At 45.2% G+C, this 18,023-nt stretch overlaps 1 long non-coding RNA gene across 1 annotated transcript; it reads left to right on the top strand.

The window, feature by feature from the left end:
* Positions 1-2,547: 2,547 nt before the first annotated feature.
* Positions 2,548-14,710, top strand: LOC119174277 (uncharacterized). Its single transcript, XR_012888702.1, has 3 exons — positions 2,548-2,580; positions 13,703-13,786; positions 14,547-14,710. It is a non-coding gene; the product is annotated as an uncharacterized LOC119174277 (long non-coding RNA).
* Positions 14,711-18,023: the final 3,313 nt, after the last annotated feature.

Here is an 18,023-nt window from a genome sequence, read left to right as displayed (position 1 = left end):
CAGCTGCTTACTCAGAATAAGTTTACGTGCTACGTGACGCCAAACATGCGCATAGGAGTGTTTTCACACTCGCCGTTTTGCTTATAGATGGCGCTGACTGTCACTCCTACTTCTAAATTCACATATAAACCCAAAAAAGTGGATGGAGGGAAGGCCGCTGTTGTAGCTCAGTGGTTAGAGCATCGAACGCGTTATTCGAAGGTCGTAGATTCGATTCCTGCCCACGGCTGGTTATTTTTTTATCCACTTTTCTTTCTTCTTATTTACATTCCATTGGTTATAATAACTTCCCCTGTACATTCCTTGGCATTACTGTTAGATCTCAATATTATTGTGTTAAAACACGGAAAAACGAGCCCTTAGGTATACACTTCTTTCCCATATATATATATATATATATATATATATATATATATATTGTTGTAGTTTCATGAAACCACACATTAGAATTATTGAACAAGCAGTAGTTCGGAGATCTGCGTCGCATATCTCGCGCGACAGGTCATGATCGAAAAAAACCCCTTTCTCTGTGCATCTCTTGCAAAAATGAGAATAACAAAGCATGTACTTGACTACGCATGACATGTGGGCGTAGCATGTAAGCATCCCTACGTTATTTATGGTGCTTTGGTTGACGTTTGTCTCCATCCCTTCTTCTCCTTCTGTTTCTCTACGTTGAATGTTGCCTAACGTCTTACCAACAAGACCAGATTTGCTCCCTTGTCCGCAGGGGTTGATTGTACTGTGTACTGTAAAACCTGAAATGACTGGAGCGCTTTCCGCAGGCGGCACCCAGCCAAATCAATAAGCGTAAAAAAGTATCCCCCCCCACGCACACTACAATTCAGGACTTATACCGAGAGAGTAACAAAGCAGTCCTACAACTTATTACGATCAAGGCACAAATAGGGCTGAAGATAATGGTGAAAACATAGGTGTATACAATTAGTAACAATTCATTGGAGTCTAAACATGTATATGCATAGCTAGGACACGTATACAACAGGACAGCCTATTGAAAAAAAAAATTATTATTAACGAATAAAAATGGGCTAGTGCATTTGGCAGCTACTTCCAAAGAATGTGAAGAAGTCAGCCAATGTCATTTAGGTGAAATGCATGCAATCACTGCGTGCTGTCATCTTTAAAGCTTGGGCCTGGAACACTAAGGCAAAAACAAAAGCAAAACAAAGACGAGAAGTTCAGTACGAGGCAGCGAGCGATGAAACGAAAAATTGATAGCAGTACATCAAGCGAGTGAAGGTGGCTGAGTGGATCAGGGGAAAATTAGGCAATGGAGGCAGCCAAGTAACATCGTCAAAAATTGCATCTGGGGTGTTCACAAAATACGTAGCCGGTGGAGAGTACGAAATACGGTAACAAGTGGACAGTAACACCCAGTGTGTGGTTACCACTGGACGGTAAGCGCAACCAAGAAAGGGAGAGAATTAGATAGTGTGAGAAAATCGACGTTTTAGGTATAAAATAAATAGCTCACCCTGGATAGGGCGAAATAGAAGCCATTGTGTGGGTCTTCATATCCTCCAGTACAGTCAAACAGGTTTATAGTGAGGGTTATAATAATAAGCGACGACGTCCTACACGACAGTAGCAAGGTCATACATTAATGCAGCCTCACGAGGCCCAACTGAGACAGGACGCCTGACCAACAATGATGATGATTACAAATGTTTGTATGTACAGATGAAAATGACACGCTCAGTGTCAGCACCCACACTGTCTTCCCCCATTCATGAAAGTGGGCATCAAATTATCACTTTGAACAAATTAGCGATTAGCAGTTAGCAATGACCTGGGATCGGTCCTCACTTGGACCCAGAGGTGTCTTTTTTTTCAATATATTGGCACCTTTCTAGATCCTTCTGTCATGGACAGAAATATGATATTTCACTGCTAACCAACGACGTCTAATGCCAACGCGGACGCCGATGTTTCCGAAAAACGAGGTCTTTAACGCTATCGCGTTGAGATAAGAGAAAATGACAGTCGGTCCAACAAACGGTTGTGTGGCAATGAAATCTTTTCAGCCTACCCGAAAGGTACCATGATCAACAACTAATATGTGCTACAAATAATAGCCCATTCCCAATACTCATGACTGCTCTAATAAAAATGAAGCAGACAGCAGTTAGCCCTAAGCTAGGGAACGGGAAAGCCAACGGCGGAGGCAAAAAAACCCGAAGTGATTGCAGGTACAATCTCAACGACGACCTGCCCGTCGATCTTCGAGAGGTGCGAATGCTTGGTTTCGGAGTGAGACTCTGTCCATCGAGTTTAGACGTCCGGCATGTGTCCGTGACCTTTTGCGGCTTACCTATGTTCTTGGTATGTCTCGCTTTTATCGAACATTGTTTAAAGTTTGTATTCTACTGTATTTTCCCTAACTTTTCGCTTTCATGATTGTTCTTCAGGTCCATTTCAGCAAATTAAATTGTGATTCGGAGTATGTCCTGCATCATGCCCAGTGTCTCAAAAATGTTGTTTGTTGATTACAGGACAATAACGCACAACATGGCAAGAGGAGGAGACCAGATGAAGTGACTGTCATTGGTTCAAGTGGTAATTCATTTCAACTACTCACCAAAAACATAAAAGTACAGGCTTTAAAGCTTTCACATGATACGTTTTGCAATTTTGTTGTATAGTCGCTTTCCAGAAACAAATATTATTTTAGGGAGGTGGTGTATGACGGCATATTTTAAATTCTTTCCACGCAAGTGATTGGATACCGGTTACTCAAAGCTTTTACACTCCTTTCTTCATTAACATTGTAGATCAGCCACTGAAAATTGAGAACTGTCATGCCAGTACTCTTTTAGGAGGACGGAACGCGGCATACTGAGCTCACTGCCTTCAATCACACGTACTAACGTTTCAAAATGTGGTTCTGACAACGGAGTTGATAAAAGACGGAGTGGTTTAGGCAGTTCTTTTTTTTGCGCATTGACGCAGTTAGATTACATAGAAGTTGTGACCTCGCCAAGATAAGTATTTGGGCTTGTTGCTTCATGCTTGCTTTAAAACAGCACCAGTTATATCTAGAGATTAGAGGATGAGAAACTACAACTACACAGGGCACAATGTCAACTGAATATTCATTGAGTAGTTACGCAAAAGGAATATTGGCTGCACGTAAATAAGAGAAGACAGATAATGGCGATACGTATCGCCGCACACGCCTATTACTTTTTCAGCAGAATAAAAGAACACAATATCATGTTTCTACTTCATTTATTGATCTATATGTGGGGTTTAACATCCCAAAACCACCATATGACTATGAGAGACGTCGTGGTGGAAGCACAGTTTTGGGCACAGTTTCGTCCAAATAAAAACAAAAACGCGGCATATTCACGGAGTGAATAATCATGAGCGGGGCGAAGCGTCTATCAGTCCGTTCATGCTTCCATCCATCCGTTCTTTCTTGCTTTCGTCCGTCCATGCGTCCATCGATCTTTGCGACTGTTTGTCCATCTGTCCTTTCATTCATCCGCCTCTATGTCAGTCCACGCGTCCGTCCGTACGTCCGATCATCTGTCTGTCTGTTCGTCCATCTGTGCATATGTCTGTCTGCCTCTGGCTGTCTGTCTGTTCATCCGTCCATCCGTCCGACCATTCGTCCGTCCATCCGAACATTCATTCGTTCATCAACTGAGCACTACAAGTACAGCCATGTCGCATCCCTTCCTCGTTCTGTCGTGGTTCACCGTAAGCAGATCACCGAGACAATGAGTCCAGGAACCCACGGCGTGTGTTTTTATGCCGGAGCCAAGAGCAAAGGACATAAACAAAAGCACGTGGTATTCTTCTGTGTCCCTTTTTCACGAGATCGTTGGCGCGCAAATTCTTCGTTCCCTGTCTATTTCGAGTGAGGCATTTGCTTCCCTTTAAAAGAGTATCGTCCCGATCCTATAGCTGAGCCTGTCATTCGCGTATAAAGTCACTTTGTACAAGCGACGGTGCTTCGCAGAGTCACTCGCTGACGAATGGCTTAATGCGCCCTACGTGCACAAGTTCAGGTCGGTGCTGGCGACGCCTTGTACAGTTTGGACTATCTTGTCGACTTCGTAGGTAACGTCACTTAGTCGTCGCAGCACTCGATAAGGTCCGAAATATCTTCTGAGCAACTCTTTGGATAGTCCCCATCTTTGTACAGGCGTTCACACCTATACTCTGTCCCCGGTTTCGTACGTTACAGGTGTATGACGTTGGTTATAGCGACCTGCGTCGTACTCTTGCTGTTGGTATATTCGGAGACGTGCGAGCTGCCTGGCTTTCTCTGCGCGTTGAGTGAACGCGTCAGCACTTGTTTTGTTGTCATCGCATTCGTGTTGCAGCATCGCGTGCAACATCGTCTATACTTCTCGTCCATGAACAAGGCTGAATGGGGTCATCCGTGTGGTTTCTTGTTTAGCAATATTGTATGCAAATGTTACGTAAGGGAGAATCTCGTCCCATTCTTTGTGCTCGATGTCCGCATACATTGAAAGCCTGTCTTTCAGAGTTTTGTTGAGCCGCTCAGTCAACCCGTTCGTTTGTGGATGGTAGGCTGTCGACTTACGATGAATAGTATCACTGAGCACCTTGACGCGATCTAAAAGCGCGGCCATGAATAGGGTTTCGCGATCTGTTATAACAATTTACGGTGCACCGTGTCTCAGCAAAATGTTCTCTATGAAAAATCAGGCCACTTCTTCAGCTGTGCCTCTCTGGATGGCTTTTGTCTCGGCGTAGCGAGTAAGGTAGTCGGTCGCCACTATAACCTAGTGGTTACCTACAATACAGGTTGGAAGTGGGCCCAAAAGGTTTATTCCAATTTAGTCAAACGGCGTTGTTGAGATCTGGACAGGGTGTAGCAACCCGGCTAGTTTCGTCGGAGGTAACTTGCTCCGCTGGCAATCGAGGCAGGTTCGAACATGGTGCTTCACGGCAGCGGTGAGTCAAGGCCATTGATACCTCTCTCGAACTCTGCTCAGTGTGCGCGTGTAGCCTAAATGTCCAGACGTGACCCCGTTGTGGCACGCTTGCAACACCTCAGAATGAAGAGTGGTAGGCACTACAAGCAGGTAGGTGGACCCGTCTGGCGAGAAAATCATTTTGTAAAGGACATTGTTTCGCAGACAGAACGACGATAGTCTTCTTGCGAATGCTTTGGGCGCGTTCAGACTTCGTCCTTCTAAATAATTAATCAAGCCAAGTAGCTCAAGGTCGTCATGCTGGTGATCTGCGATGGTTAATGGGTCGAGTATTCCGACGAATGCTTTATCTTCCTTAAGGAAATCAGCCGACTCTATTCATGATCGAGACAGGCAGTCGGCGCCCGTGTGTCGTTTTCCCGACTTGTACACCATCATTGTATCAAATTCCTGTAGTCTAAGGCTCCAACGTGCCAATCGCCCGGAAGGTTCTTTCAGAGTTGTCAACCAACACAACGGATGGTGGTCCCAAGTAACCTTGAATGGGCGGCCGTACAAGTGTGGGCAAAATTTCATAACTTCCCACACCACGGTGAGGCTTTCCTATCCTTTCCAGTGGTCGAGTAATCTGCTTCTGTGCGTGACAGAGTTCTGCTTGCGTAAGCGAACAGTCTTTCCTCGTAGTCCTGGCACTGCACAAGCACAGCTCTGAGGCCAAACTTGCTGGCATATTTGGGGCAATGTAGGGGCTGCCTCTTTAAAATGGGCAAGCATGGGGGTGATGTGTACACGTGGCCGCAAGTCATTAAAAGCAGCTTCCTGTTTGTTGCCCCAAACAAGTGCAACATCATCCTTCGTGAGACGAGTTAAAGACGACGCACTGCGCGTGAAACTGGAATAAACCGCTGATAATATGCACAGAGACCCAGAAAAATGCCTGAATGCCGTTTTATCTGATGGTGTTGAAAATGTTACGGCAGCCACTTTCTCGGGGTCTGGACGAACTCTTGTGTAACTGAAGACATGACCTAGAAACTGTATTTCCTCAAAGCTGAAGTGACACTTCTCCGGCTTGAGCGTCAGGCCTGTGGCCCGTATGGCCTGCAAGACCCTCTGATCGTTCAAGGTGTTCGTCAAACGTTGTAGAAAACACAATGACGTCGTCAAGTTATACAAAGCAGGTTCTCTATTTAAGCCCAGAGAGCATGGTATCCATAAGACGCTGAAAAGGAGCAGGTGCGGAGCACAAGTCAAATGGTAAGACCTTAAATTCGTACAGTCCATCCGGCGTCACGAAAGTGGCTTTTTCACGATTCCTGGGGTCGACTTCCATTTGCCAACATCCACTCTTTAGGTCCATGGAAGCAAAGTAACGTGCGTTTCGAAGCCTGTCGATCGAATCATCTATGCGGGGAGGCGGTTACACGTCTTTTTTTGTAACCTGATTTGGCTTTCGATAGTCCACACAGAAACGCAGGCTGCCGTCCTTTTCCTTGACTAGAAAAACAGGTGACGCCCAAGGGCTTTTCGTCGGTTGATTAACGTCGTCTTCAAGCACTTTTGTTACCTGCTGTTCTATCGCTTTTCATTGTTTTGAAGCCACACGGTACGAATTTTGATGAATTCGTCTAGCCGTTTTCTCTGTGATGATTCGGTGCTTGTTCAAGAACGTCAGGCAAACTTTCGAGGTTGACGCAAAACAGTCGTGGAACTCGGCCAGCAGCCAAAGCAGGCGTTCCCGCTGTTGCTGAAGTAAAGTAGGGCTGACGTCAAGGTTACGTGCTAGGTCATGTGGGTCTTGTGCAGGCGTTGCTTCGAGTGCTGAGAAGCAGTCACAAGCATCTGCTATCTCATCAAAATATGCCAAAGTTGTGCCTTTCGGAGGGTGCCACCGCTCGGAGGTGAAATTGGTCAACAGCAAGTTCGTTCAGCCGTTGGTGACATTGATTATTCCACATGCTCAGAGTCCCGTGAGTTGAAAAGCCGCGAGGTTAGTCGGTCGGTGATTCTTTCACCGTCGAACGGTACGTCACATGCTACTGAAACGAGGATACTTGATTGAGGCGGCACAGCTATATTGTGGTCTTTGAGACGAAATGATTTGTTGTCCGGTGATCAAGAATCAATCAGACGAGCACTCTCGTAAAGCAAAACCACGTGGTCTAAGATATTGATTATTGCGCCATGTTCCCTGAGAAAGTCTATTCCTATGATTGAATCTTTGCAGCCCTCTAAGAGAACGATGAAAGTCGCGACAAAATAAGAGTCTCCTATGCTAGTTCTTGCTGTGCATCTCGCAGTAGGGAGCAGCAGTTGACCACCCACTGTTCTTATATGTGGTCCTGTCCACGGCGTTTTTACTTTTCTATGACGACTGCCAGCTTGCGACAATGTGAAAAAATCAGCACCCGTATTGACTAAGGCCGTCACTTGCTCTCCATCAATAATTAAAATGAGGTCGGCGCTCACCATTTCGTCGTTGGTTTGGGCGCGTTCAGACTTCGTCCTTCTAAATAATTAATCAAGCCAAGTAGCTCAAGGTCGTCATGCTGGTGATTCGTCGGTGTCGAGTCGTTCTGTAGTGGCAGTACTGGGCACTTTTTATCGTCTTGTGGTTGGGCATCGAGCTTACCCCGAGAGGTTGCCGCCTTAAGTTTCCCCGGTAAAGGCTAAGCGACCTTGTTCCCTGAAGGTCAGCAGAAGTACGTCGATTCAGTGACGATGTCCGAGCAAGCGATGGACCGCGCGACCTGTGGGCGGAGTTGGGCTGGCAATCGGGAAGTGACTCGTGCTAGGGGGACACGTTTTTGGAGGTCCTAGAAAACCAGGGTCATCATGACGAACAATGTAGTCGGCGTTGGCACGGCGACCGTCGTACCCTGGCCGAGACGGGTGAAGCGATGTGTCGCGGAACCAACAATAGCGAGCTACATGGCCGGCGCCACCACAGTTAAAGCAAAGCGGGCGCCGATCGACAGTGCCCCAAGCGTCCGTTTTGCGAAATTGTGGGCGTCCCATGTCCTCTTGTGGTGGTGAGTAAGACGCGGAAAGTGGTGGCTGGTGGCATGAAAATATGGGAGACACGGGCCGATGTCTGAAAGCCTCCTGCAAAGGTAGCGACGGAGGTGTGGCTGTAGGCAGCTGGTAGTATGACGTAATAGGTGGGACGGGTGGTGGACGGTAGAGAGCGTCGGCGTAACTCATTTGACGCTGCTCGCGCGGAGATCAGCGGCTGAAAAAGCATGCCTAAGTTCGTCACAAACGACTGCGGCAACGGCATTCACTGGCATATTCACTAGAGGAGTCCAAAGCTTCGGAATTGCTTCTCAAACAATATCTCTGATCAGGTCACGTAGGGAGCCCTGATTGTCCAGAGTAACTGAATCTGCGTTGATTCGGGTAGTAGTGGACGAGCGATCATACTGCCTCGATATTTGGTGCAGAGCACGCTCAACGGCAGTGGCTTCTTTTATAAAATCCGCCACGGTAGTTGGGGCATTGCGCACAAGTCCGGCGAACAGTTGTTCCGTCACGCTGTGCATAAGGTAGTGCAACTTCTTTTCCTCGGACATATTTGGATCAGCCCGACGACGCAGGCGTGTCACGTCTTCAGCAAACCTTGCCTCAGTTTCGTTAGGTTTTTGAAGTCTTGGCTCGAGCAACTGCTGAGCCCGCTCTCGACGGTCGACGCTAGCAAAAATGTCAATCAGCTGCGGACGAAACTCATTCCATGTCGATATACGGCCTTCTCGATTCTCAAGCCACGTGTGAGCGCTGTCATCGAGAGTGAAGTACGTGCGGGCGAACTTGGGTTGAGCATTTCACTGGTTGATGTCCGCAACGCGTTAGTAATGCTCAAGCCAATCTTCAGCATCGTCATGTGGGGCACCACTGAAGCGATCGGGTACAATTGGCTGAAGAAGTGTTAGTTGAGTTGGATTGAAAACGGGGCTGCTTTGTGTCCTTTGGACCACTTGTGGCTGGCTGGCGAAGGCCATTGGCAGAGGTACGAAATGCCTGGTAGAATTTTCGTCCAAGGAGGTCAGCTCAGGAGAGAGGCCTACCCACTGCCGACTCAAGTGGTGCACTGGTGTCGTAACAGGTGGCTGCATGTCTGGACTTTATGAACCCTGCTCTACACCCCCAGATGGGGTGTAGAGCATCGGCAGACTTGCAGTACAGCACCTCCACCAGTGTCGCAGTTTAACGTAAGCAGATCACTGAGACGTTCAGTCCGAAAACCGACGGCGTGTGTTTTTATGCCGGAGCCAAGAGCGAAGGACATAAGCAAAAGCACATCGTCGTCTTCAGTGTCTCTTTTTCCTGAGACTGTTAATGCGCAAATCCTCTTCGTTGCCTGTCTATTTTGAGCACGGCAATGTATTCATCTTATACAAGTACCGCCATGCAGCGGTGCTTTTAAAGACTAAACGAGAGGTGCCTACTACTACATACTATAAAAATCGGACGCACAGGCCATATCGTAAGGAGTTTGCCACCATCAACGAAGACTGCCGCCTTCGTCGACGTAACGACACAATGACAATGTGACAGAGTGTCACGAGGTCCCGTATTGCACGGGGAAAGTTATATTTTGAAAAAACCTGACATTTTTTCTTTCAGACAGCATGACAGGATTTCCAGAGTCTATATTGACTTTAGTGCCTCAACAACCTCTGTTGTAAATCTTTCAGCTGATTTTAACATGATTGTAATGTTTTCAAACTGACATGCGGAACCATAGTGCCTACAATGAAATTTCTGGTCGTCCCGATACTGATTTCGGGACGTTTAATTTCTGCTATTTTATTCTGTCATTGCAGCTCTCCCCTGTTCGGCCAGACTATGACGATCTTCAAAAAAAAAGAATTGTGTAAAGCACATATTCAGAGCACTGTAAAAATATGTCGTGGCGGTTTAAGTGCGCACAGGTTTCCGACTTCCGCCATTAACTACCAGAAAGTTCGAACGTTCCCCAGCTGCTGCTAGATGCTGTCCTGCTAGATAGGATGGTCGCAAGAAAGATGGGAAGATAAGATATGACACTGTGATGACATATGAGATGTCAATCAAAATCTTCAGCCCCAGAAAATAGTCGAAACGATCCAGTGGAGCGCAATACGCTTTGACCTGCTTTGGTTATATACAAGAAGCCTAATAATGCAGGATTGTGAAGCATTCACGTGTTATTTAATTACTTGTATCATTGTTTTGCATTTGCACAACTTTTTGTCGACTAAGTTATATCACATGAGAGTAAATGAATAAATCGGGCGACTTTCTGCGCCCACACAGCATTACAGTTCAGTTTATTTAAATGCACTGGAATGGCACTGTGCGGGCTTGTTCTGCGGAAGGACTTGTTGTCCAAGTTAATGACTGCTGGAAATTGTATTGTAGCGCAAGAAAGTTGCTCCTAAGTTGTTATTGGTACTGTCTTTCGCGCTGTAACATGCTTTTTGTGTTTGTTATTTCAGGGCATGCTAGTACCTCCCTTCACTCACTGACGCTTTGGCAGTATCTGTCATATAGTGGGAGTACGCCTTCGAACGCGAAGCTTTGCACATTGCTAGGGTATTGTCCCATATACAGTGATATTAAGCTTATGTGTGTTTTCCCATATCACAACCTTCTTTGATAACAACTATAATTTTAAAAAATACAGATATTTATTTGAAGCCTCAATTTCATTTTGATGAGTTTCTATTGCCAGTTCACTTTAAAACCTCTACTATTTTGACATGCGCACATTATGCGTATGGTGATGATTTCAGTGAAGTTAGAATTGGCGTTCACCTATCAAAAAATGATGGTAAACGGAAACATTTTCCTAAATAGAAATAAGAAAGCTTAGTAGAATAAAAAAAGAAAGTTAAAAAAGTAAAGCCACGCCTGACCGTGACAGAAAAACCGGAAATCGGGTTTAAAATATTATCTCTTTTACACCCCAATCCACCGTATGATTAAGAGAGATGCCATAGTGGCAAGCTCCAGAAGTTGCCTGGGGTTCTTTAACGTGCACTGATATCACACAATATACGGGCCGCCGGCATATCACCTCCATTGAAATGCGGCCACAGTGGCCGGAATCAATCCAACCACGTTTGGTTTATCCGACCAGCCCACAATCATTGCTGCGCTGCTGTGGATTCAATGACCTTGGTACACATACACGGTCAATGGTATACACGCTATACAATGACTGTATTATACAGAGCAAATCCGGGTATGTGCCAAATATTGGGTACTATCGTCCCACTGATCACCATACGTATAAATACTAGCATGCTTAGCAGCCACTTCTGTGGTACTATGCACAGCATATCTGTCTGTGTACACATCACGATGAGAAGTTCTCATGCGAGTGCTGTTTGACTGCCCGGTTCATGTTAGTTCCATTGCCAATACGAAATCTTTCTTAGTGAACAAAAGTTGATTATGTCTGTCTGTCCATCCGTCCGTCCATTCGTACGTCCGTCTGCCTGTTCATTCGTCCGTCCGTCCGTCCGTCCGTCTGTCCATCCGTCTGTCTGTCTGCCTGTCTATCTGTTTGTCTGTTCATCCATCCGTCCCGTCCGTCCGTCCGTCTGTCTGTCTGTCTGCCTGTCTGTCTGTTTGTCTGTTTGTCTTTCTGTCTATCCGTCTGTCTGCTGTCTGTTTGTCTGTTTGTCTGTAAGTCCATCTGTCTTTCTGTCTGTCTGTCTGTCTGTCTGTCTGTCTGTCTGTCTGTCTGTCTGTCTGTCTGTCTGTCTGTCTGTCTGGTCTCGGGATCACCTCCACAGCTTAGTGTGAACGAAAGTTTGTGTAGGTGGGACAAATAAGCTTTACTCCTGTCGTGCGCTCCTGTCGTGCACGTCATCAAATCCCTTCCTCTACATACGTGTGGCCGTGGTATATGGGTTCGCAGTTCATATTTTCCAAGAAACGCTGACAGCGTACATCGGGAAATAAATGCGAGTACGTAAAAAAAACCTACATCAGCAATATTTACTCGGCGAGTGCAAAAAAATAATTATCAAAATCTCCGCAAGAAACCAAGCCAAGCATTCCTTGTGGCAGTTAAATATTCTACCACACAGCCTAGCCATTTTTGACACTGCTGAGGAAGAAGACTCTATGAAGGTGTCACGTTGGTGTGACGAGAGTTGTTGTTGCAGTGCTGGGACTTTATTTTCGGAACGCCCAGTATGAACTGCAATGACGGTGGCATCCAATCGAGTTAATTGTGGCTCTAGTGTGAGCTCTGCTTCTGTAACAGTCTCACAATACATTTCTATTCCTGTGATTCAGCAAGATACATTCAAGCTTTGCTCGACGCAGGAGGAGTACGCTCACAAAAGTTGACTATCATATTCAAGTAGTCGCATCTTTGAGTTCACTTCGTTGTGACCTTGCAGCTGTGCTCTAGCTTGATTACTGACGTTGCGTTCCACCATAACATTCACTTTACACGCCAATGCAGCTAATATGCCCGGGAAGCCGACGATGTGCTCTCAGCCAGCGCACTGTAAAAAAAACATTAAGGAGTTAAATACGAAAGCGATGTCGTCTCACTATAGTGCGTATTTTAACTACTTATTACAATGTTTTTAATGAATTATGTTAATCGAGAAGTTCAAATTGTGCCTTGCTGCTATGTAATTGGCAAAGGTGAAAGAGCTTTGTCTCGGAAAGAGAGTCAAACAACCTTTATTGCTAATAAATAGGTCATTAGAGGTTGGGCCTTCTAGTCCGGAAGATCATAAGCTCTTGCTGCCGTCTGGGCTCGGTCAACCAAGGCCTGTTGGGGCACTGGGTCAATCCTAGACAGGGTCACCTCCCTCTTGACTTTTGTAGGACTATGATTCACCATTACACCGGGACGCTTTGGCGATCCCAGGCCATGAATGTTTCCGCATAAGGCTGCATTCTGTGCAACGGGTGGCCTACTTCAAACCACGACTAGTCATGCGCGTGAAATGTTTTCGAACTTGGTGTCCACCCACTAAGTGGTCTTTGTGAAATACTGGAAGTACACGTGTGCGCATTTTATAATGGGTAGCCGACTTTGAACCACAAAGTCACTGCGGCGTAGTCATAAGGTAGCACACAGAGTCCGTGCCCCTTCCGCCTGGCCCCATGTGAAGTTATCCTAAGTGCATGTTCTGACGCACGATGGCAAATGTACGCTTGTACAACGAAGCGTTACTGTGCGACTACATGTTGCAATGTGAGGTCTGTATGCAGAATTGATGTGTTCGGAAACCATTAAAGCTATATTCACTGCATTTCGAAGCAGATGAAGTTATTTTCACTGTCAATCCAAGAAGACGCCTGGCTTTTTGTAGAACATCCGTTTGTCAAGCAAGCGGCCTGGTTTTGATCTTCACTCGGAACTAATAATATTTATTATTTTTATTGGCAAATTTCTCAGTTTTTTGGTCATGAAAAAAAACTGACTATTTTTCGCTCACAGCCACGGACGCCATCGCTGGTGCTCTCACTAACACCGACACCGGCATTTCTGCAAAACAAGCTCTTTAATGTTTTTGCGTTATAGACACGTCGGTCCACGTAGCAATTCTTGGCTGAAAGCCAAAAAGTGCAGCACAGAAAGATTACTCACTGGCTGCTTCGCATGAAATCAATTTCCACAAAACAATAGATCTGTCGAATTGTTATTTAGAGCATAAAAAGATTTAAATATTTATCTAATCATTACATGTGAACAAGCCCTGCAATACGTTCTACATATCTTCTGCTGTAATGCTCTATTTATTTTTCAGATCCTGACAATCCTTTTACAGCAACCGTTCCTTACACTGACTACAGGAAGTGCTTCATTCTGAAAAGTGGAGATCTCGGAGGCCGTAAGGAAGTTTAAAATATTCATTTTGCAGCTCCTGTTGCTGACTCCGATACATCACATCTATCTAGTGCGATTTCTTGACATTTCTTTCAAGAGAACCGTATTCATGTATTTTCGGGCCTAAGCGTGATTCACATAAATATACGCGGGTGCCTCAAATTGACGCACATGATGTACGACTAAAACCCTTAAATGGCAGCAGTTAGGCGGGCATATTATTAGTCAAGGCTTTTATATTTATTAGCTAATAGTATACAATCAAGTGAACAGGCATATGCGACTGGTGCAAGTGCTATCCCCTGTGGCTAACCAACAAAAAATTGAGCTAATATCACAGGCACAAGATAGTAATCCCCCATACCCGCGAAGCAAACAGTAGCCCCTGTGTTGCTCCTAAGGCTATAGTTCTGATTTGGCATTAGGTCACTACACGCAAGTGTATTGCACAAGTCTGATGAATTGTATTACTACGCACTCGTGCAAGCCGTTTCACAAGCTTACTGTGAAACGGCTCACAACAAGCGTTATATCAACGGGCTCTGACATATACTTCTTTAACCCTGTTTTCTCTCCATAATTTTCTAACCTTCTGCAATTGCAACCAATTAGCAGTGTCCACGCACTCATGATGAAGCAGTAGATCTTAGGAAATGTACAGTGAGAAATATATGAAAGTAATGGCATGGCCTAGGCGTCTGCTTCCTTCTTTCGTTGAACGTGTCACAATTTCTGCTAATTTAGTACGTTCCTTTTTCTTTCAGAGTGCATGCTATGGGTCAACAATGCATATAAGGACAACTATCCTCGTAAGTGCGTACGAAAATACAAGAAATTCTGCGACGGCGGAGTCTTGATCTACGACAAGCAGATTTGCTCTGAACAACAAGGTGCATAGCATGCTACCAAATGAGACAGCTGCGTAGGCGGCACTCTCATATCACCAAATATGATTCGTAGTAATATGCCATTGAATCACGCAGGCATGCGAAGGAAGGAAAATAAATTTCACTGTGAATGCCTCTGCTGAATCTCAGTAAGTCAATCTTAGATCATCAATACATGGCTATACAGAGATTGGTGGCTGTATGAGCGTGACTCATCAGCTCCTTATCGTAGAACAAGCTTGCACCAAGCAGCGCAGCCTCCTAGGCATTAAAGCTTAATGGTGATTTATATGGGAAGAAGTACTGAATTTCACTTACACCTTCATGGTATGGGCAAGATTGATTGGGCACTTACTCATGATATTGAGCAAGATGAGGTGTTCCTTAAACACAAAAACGTGGATGATGCTCTAGCTTCACCTTCATGGCCATATTGCACAATCTGGTACTTAAACAAGTAGACCAAAGGTGCAATATCATGAATCGTGCACATCACCGTCTGTATACAGCTAGCCTGCTCAGGTTCTCGGTGCATGCCTCAGCCCTATCGTAAGGACACAAAGAACTGTGCCTTAGCACTGTCCGTTTCGAAGTATCATTGAATGTATACAGCAAGCCCAGAGGTGAAGTGCTTACTGTACCACAATTATCTTTTTTTGCAAATAACTGAAAGAGCCACAACCCATGCGTAGGGCAACACGACAACCTACGTGGCTGCTCCCGTTGTTAATGGGTCTGGTGCCGACGACGACTGAATAAATATGATTGAGCGTTTTGTTCCGACAAGGTATTTGAAACACGCACATGTTGCTTAAATCACACTTCAGAACACCTGGTGGTATTCTATGCTTATGCCACGCAACATATGATGTGTTAAGCAGACTCCCACTTCAAAATGATATTCAGATAGTGTCTTTCTTTTTCCTTTTCTTGCGAAGCAGTTTTAACAAGTCACGTAGCCCTAAGACAGAACACCTGTTTGTAACGCATACCGTCTCGGTGCAATTCTCACTCACATCTAATCATTTTTAATGTTTGTTTTACTTTAGCCCGTTAGCACGTTAAAACTGCCAGAATTACTACACTGCCCGGGGTAACGCATATCTCCAAGACCAACGCACATGTGTACTGATTGTGGCCGCTATTTGATAGGCTCAGTGTCTGTTATTTCATTATGAGATGAGGCTGTGTTGTTTTTCTTAATTAGCCATATATTACTTATTTGGATTGAATAAGTGTAGCTGAGGTACCCTTCCCTTATGCCGCGATGTGTGTCAGCTCTTGGCACTTGCAAATTTTCCAGCATATACCCACAGAACAAATATTTAAGGTAACATCGATGATGTACGATGAAGATTATTTCGAAACATTTTGAGGTTACTAGATTCATACACTTGTGCGACCCTAATGTTCGGTCGCCACTCAGTAGCAGAGCACCCTCTGAGGCTTGTGTCCAATGTTGCTGAGTGCCGGCTTGCACAGTTCACTCAGAAAGCGACTCGGTCCACACAAGAGCACGAGAGTATCGTTGTTCGGCGGAGGAAGGTATTCAGCCATCATGCCAGCAGTCAGGGGGCCAGGCACGTACCCAGTAGCACCCTCACCTGCTGGAGGCTTGCTCAGTACGTGACAGAGGCTGCAGAAAAATGAATGTAATAAGTTCAGAATTGTGTGCGCAATGCACCTGTACAACTAGATTGTACTATTAAGGAAGGAGGCTGATAACACAACACTTACGACTGCTAACTAATATTGTGTCCAATACGTATTTGGGAAACTCCTAATATATAGGGCCTTATGATCCGAAACTCCTATGTTGATATGATAGAGTTTTAGTAAAACATCATTTTGGTCTGGTTAGTACGCATATCTGAATTAAAATTAACAGCTCAATGACAGAAGAAGCCCTAGAGAGAAAGGAAATGAAACGCACGTGTTCCGTGTTTGTACTGGTAATTTCCATTCAGGGACCATAAGAGGTGCCGTAGTAGAGGGTTCCGGTAATCACCACCTTCTGCTGTTCCACGAGCACTTCCACTGCACAGTACACAAGCCTCTGGCATTTGGCCTCCATCAAAATTGTATCGCCACGACTGGAAACGAACCCGTGACCGAGCGCAATAGCCACTGTTCCACCAAGGTGGACATGTTTGGGAAAAACTCAACGATTAAAGAGTGCTAACAAGCCTCCATAACAACTTAAATATTTGTATTTGATTTATTTTATCAATCATTTCGAATGCCTGAAGGCACTACGCAGATACTCTATATTCACACGAATAAGGATTGCCTTCTTTTGTTGTGAGCCAAAAGTATTGTGACCACGTGATCTTAGAAAATCGGTTTGCTTTCGTTCTTATTGCTTGCTCAATCCTGCGCGACTGCAGATGAGCACACAAGAAGTACCGAGCCAAGTGGTTCAGCACCCTGCACACTGACCAAGCGTGTCGGTTGTGCTGTGGTTACCCCTCGCTTATCGAAATAACACGGCTCAGCTGCTCACCTGAATTGCTCGGCATGGGCCTTGGTGTAGTGGTCTAGCTCCCGACGCGCGATGATGTCGTCTTCCGTGCTGTTCACGTCGATCATCTTGATTTTAGTTTCGTCTTTTCGATCCACCAGAGCGTGACGCAGAACTGCAGCATTGGCGTGATGCCACTTCCCGCTGCGATCAGCCCAATCCAGGTTGCTTTCGGCAGTCGGCTTCCGTCGACCGTCACGAAACGGCCCTTGCCTTCGTAAAGTAAGCTGCCTCGTGGGCCCTGAATCTGTGGTTAAATGTAAAAACGCGAAAATAATAAATCATACGTCCGGTTCGTGTACACGCCAAATATAAGATTGCATCTACGATCAATTTTCAATTATTTCTGATTTTGTATCATTGCAGGAGCAAAAAGTATCAACGTAGCTTCAGGTTGTCTGTCTCTGTTTACACTTTTGAGCAAGTTTATTGAATAGCATTGCAGCGACAAATTCGTATTTTTATGTTGGTAAATTTGCCACTTTTGTCCTTCAATCTATCGTATGTACCTAATGCACAAAGAACACAAAGTGCACGGACTCTCAATTAGAGAATGCCACTCAGAGAATATCTTAAAATCATTTTTGTTAAACGGTTTGACTGCAGCCAATCAAATTTCTATGAACAGCCGGAGCAGTGAAGGTAACTAACGGTCGCATGAGAGGATGTTCAAAACAGATATCATTTTGAGTTATATGAACAACGTATATATTTTAGGTTGCGGCGTGAAGGAACCATCCTTCAAATCATGCAACTATAATCACACAAAGCTAAATTCAATCTTCTGTGCTGGCTACAATTGCAGCATCGCACATAGTTCGTGGATGAGTGTC

Source organism: Rhipicephalus microplus, unplaced genomic scaffold (genome assembly GCF_043290135.1).
Source record: "Rhipicephalus microplus isolate Deutch F79 unplaced genomic scaffold, USDA_Rmic scaffold_15, whole genome shotgun sequence".
Taxonomy (NCBI): Eukaryota; Metazoa; Arthropoda; class Arachnida; order Ixodida; family Ixodidae; genus Rhipicephalus; species Rhipicephalus microplus.
Note: the sequence above shows the minus strand (reverse complement) of the source record. Positions and strands in the feature narration are given on the sequence as shown.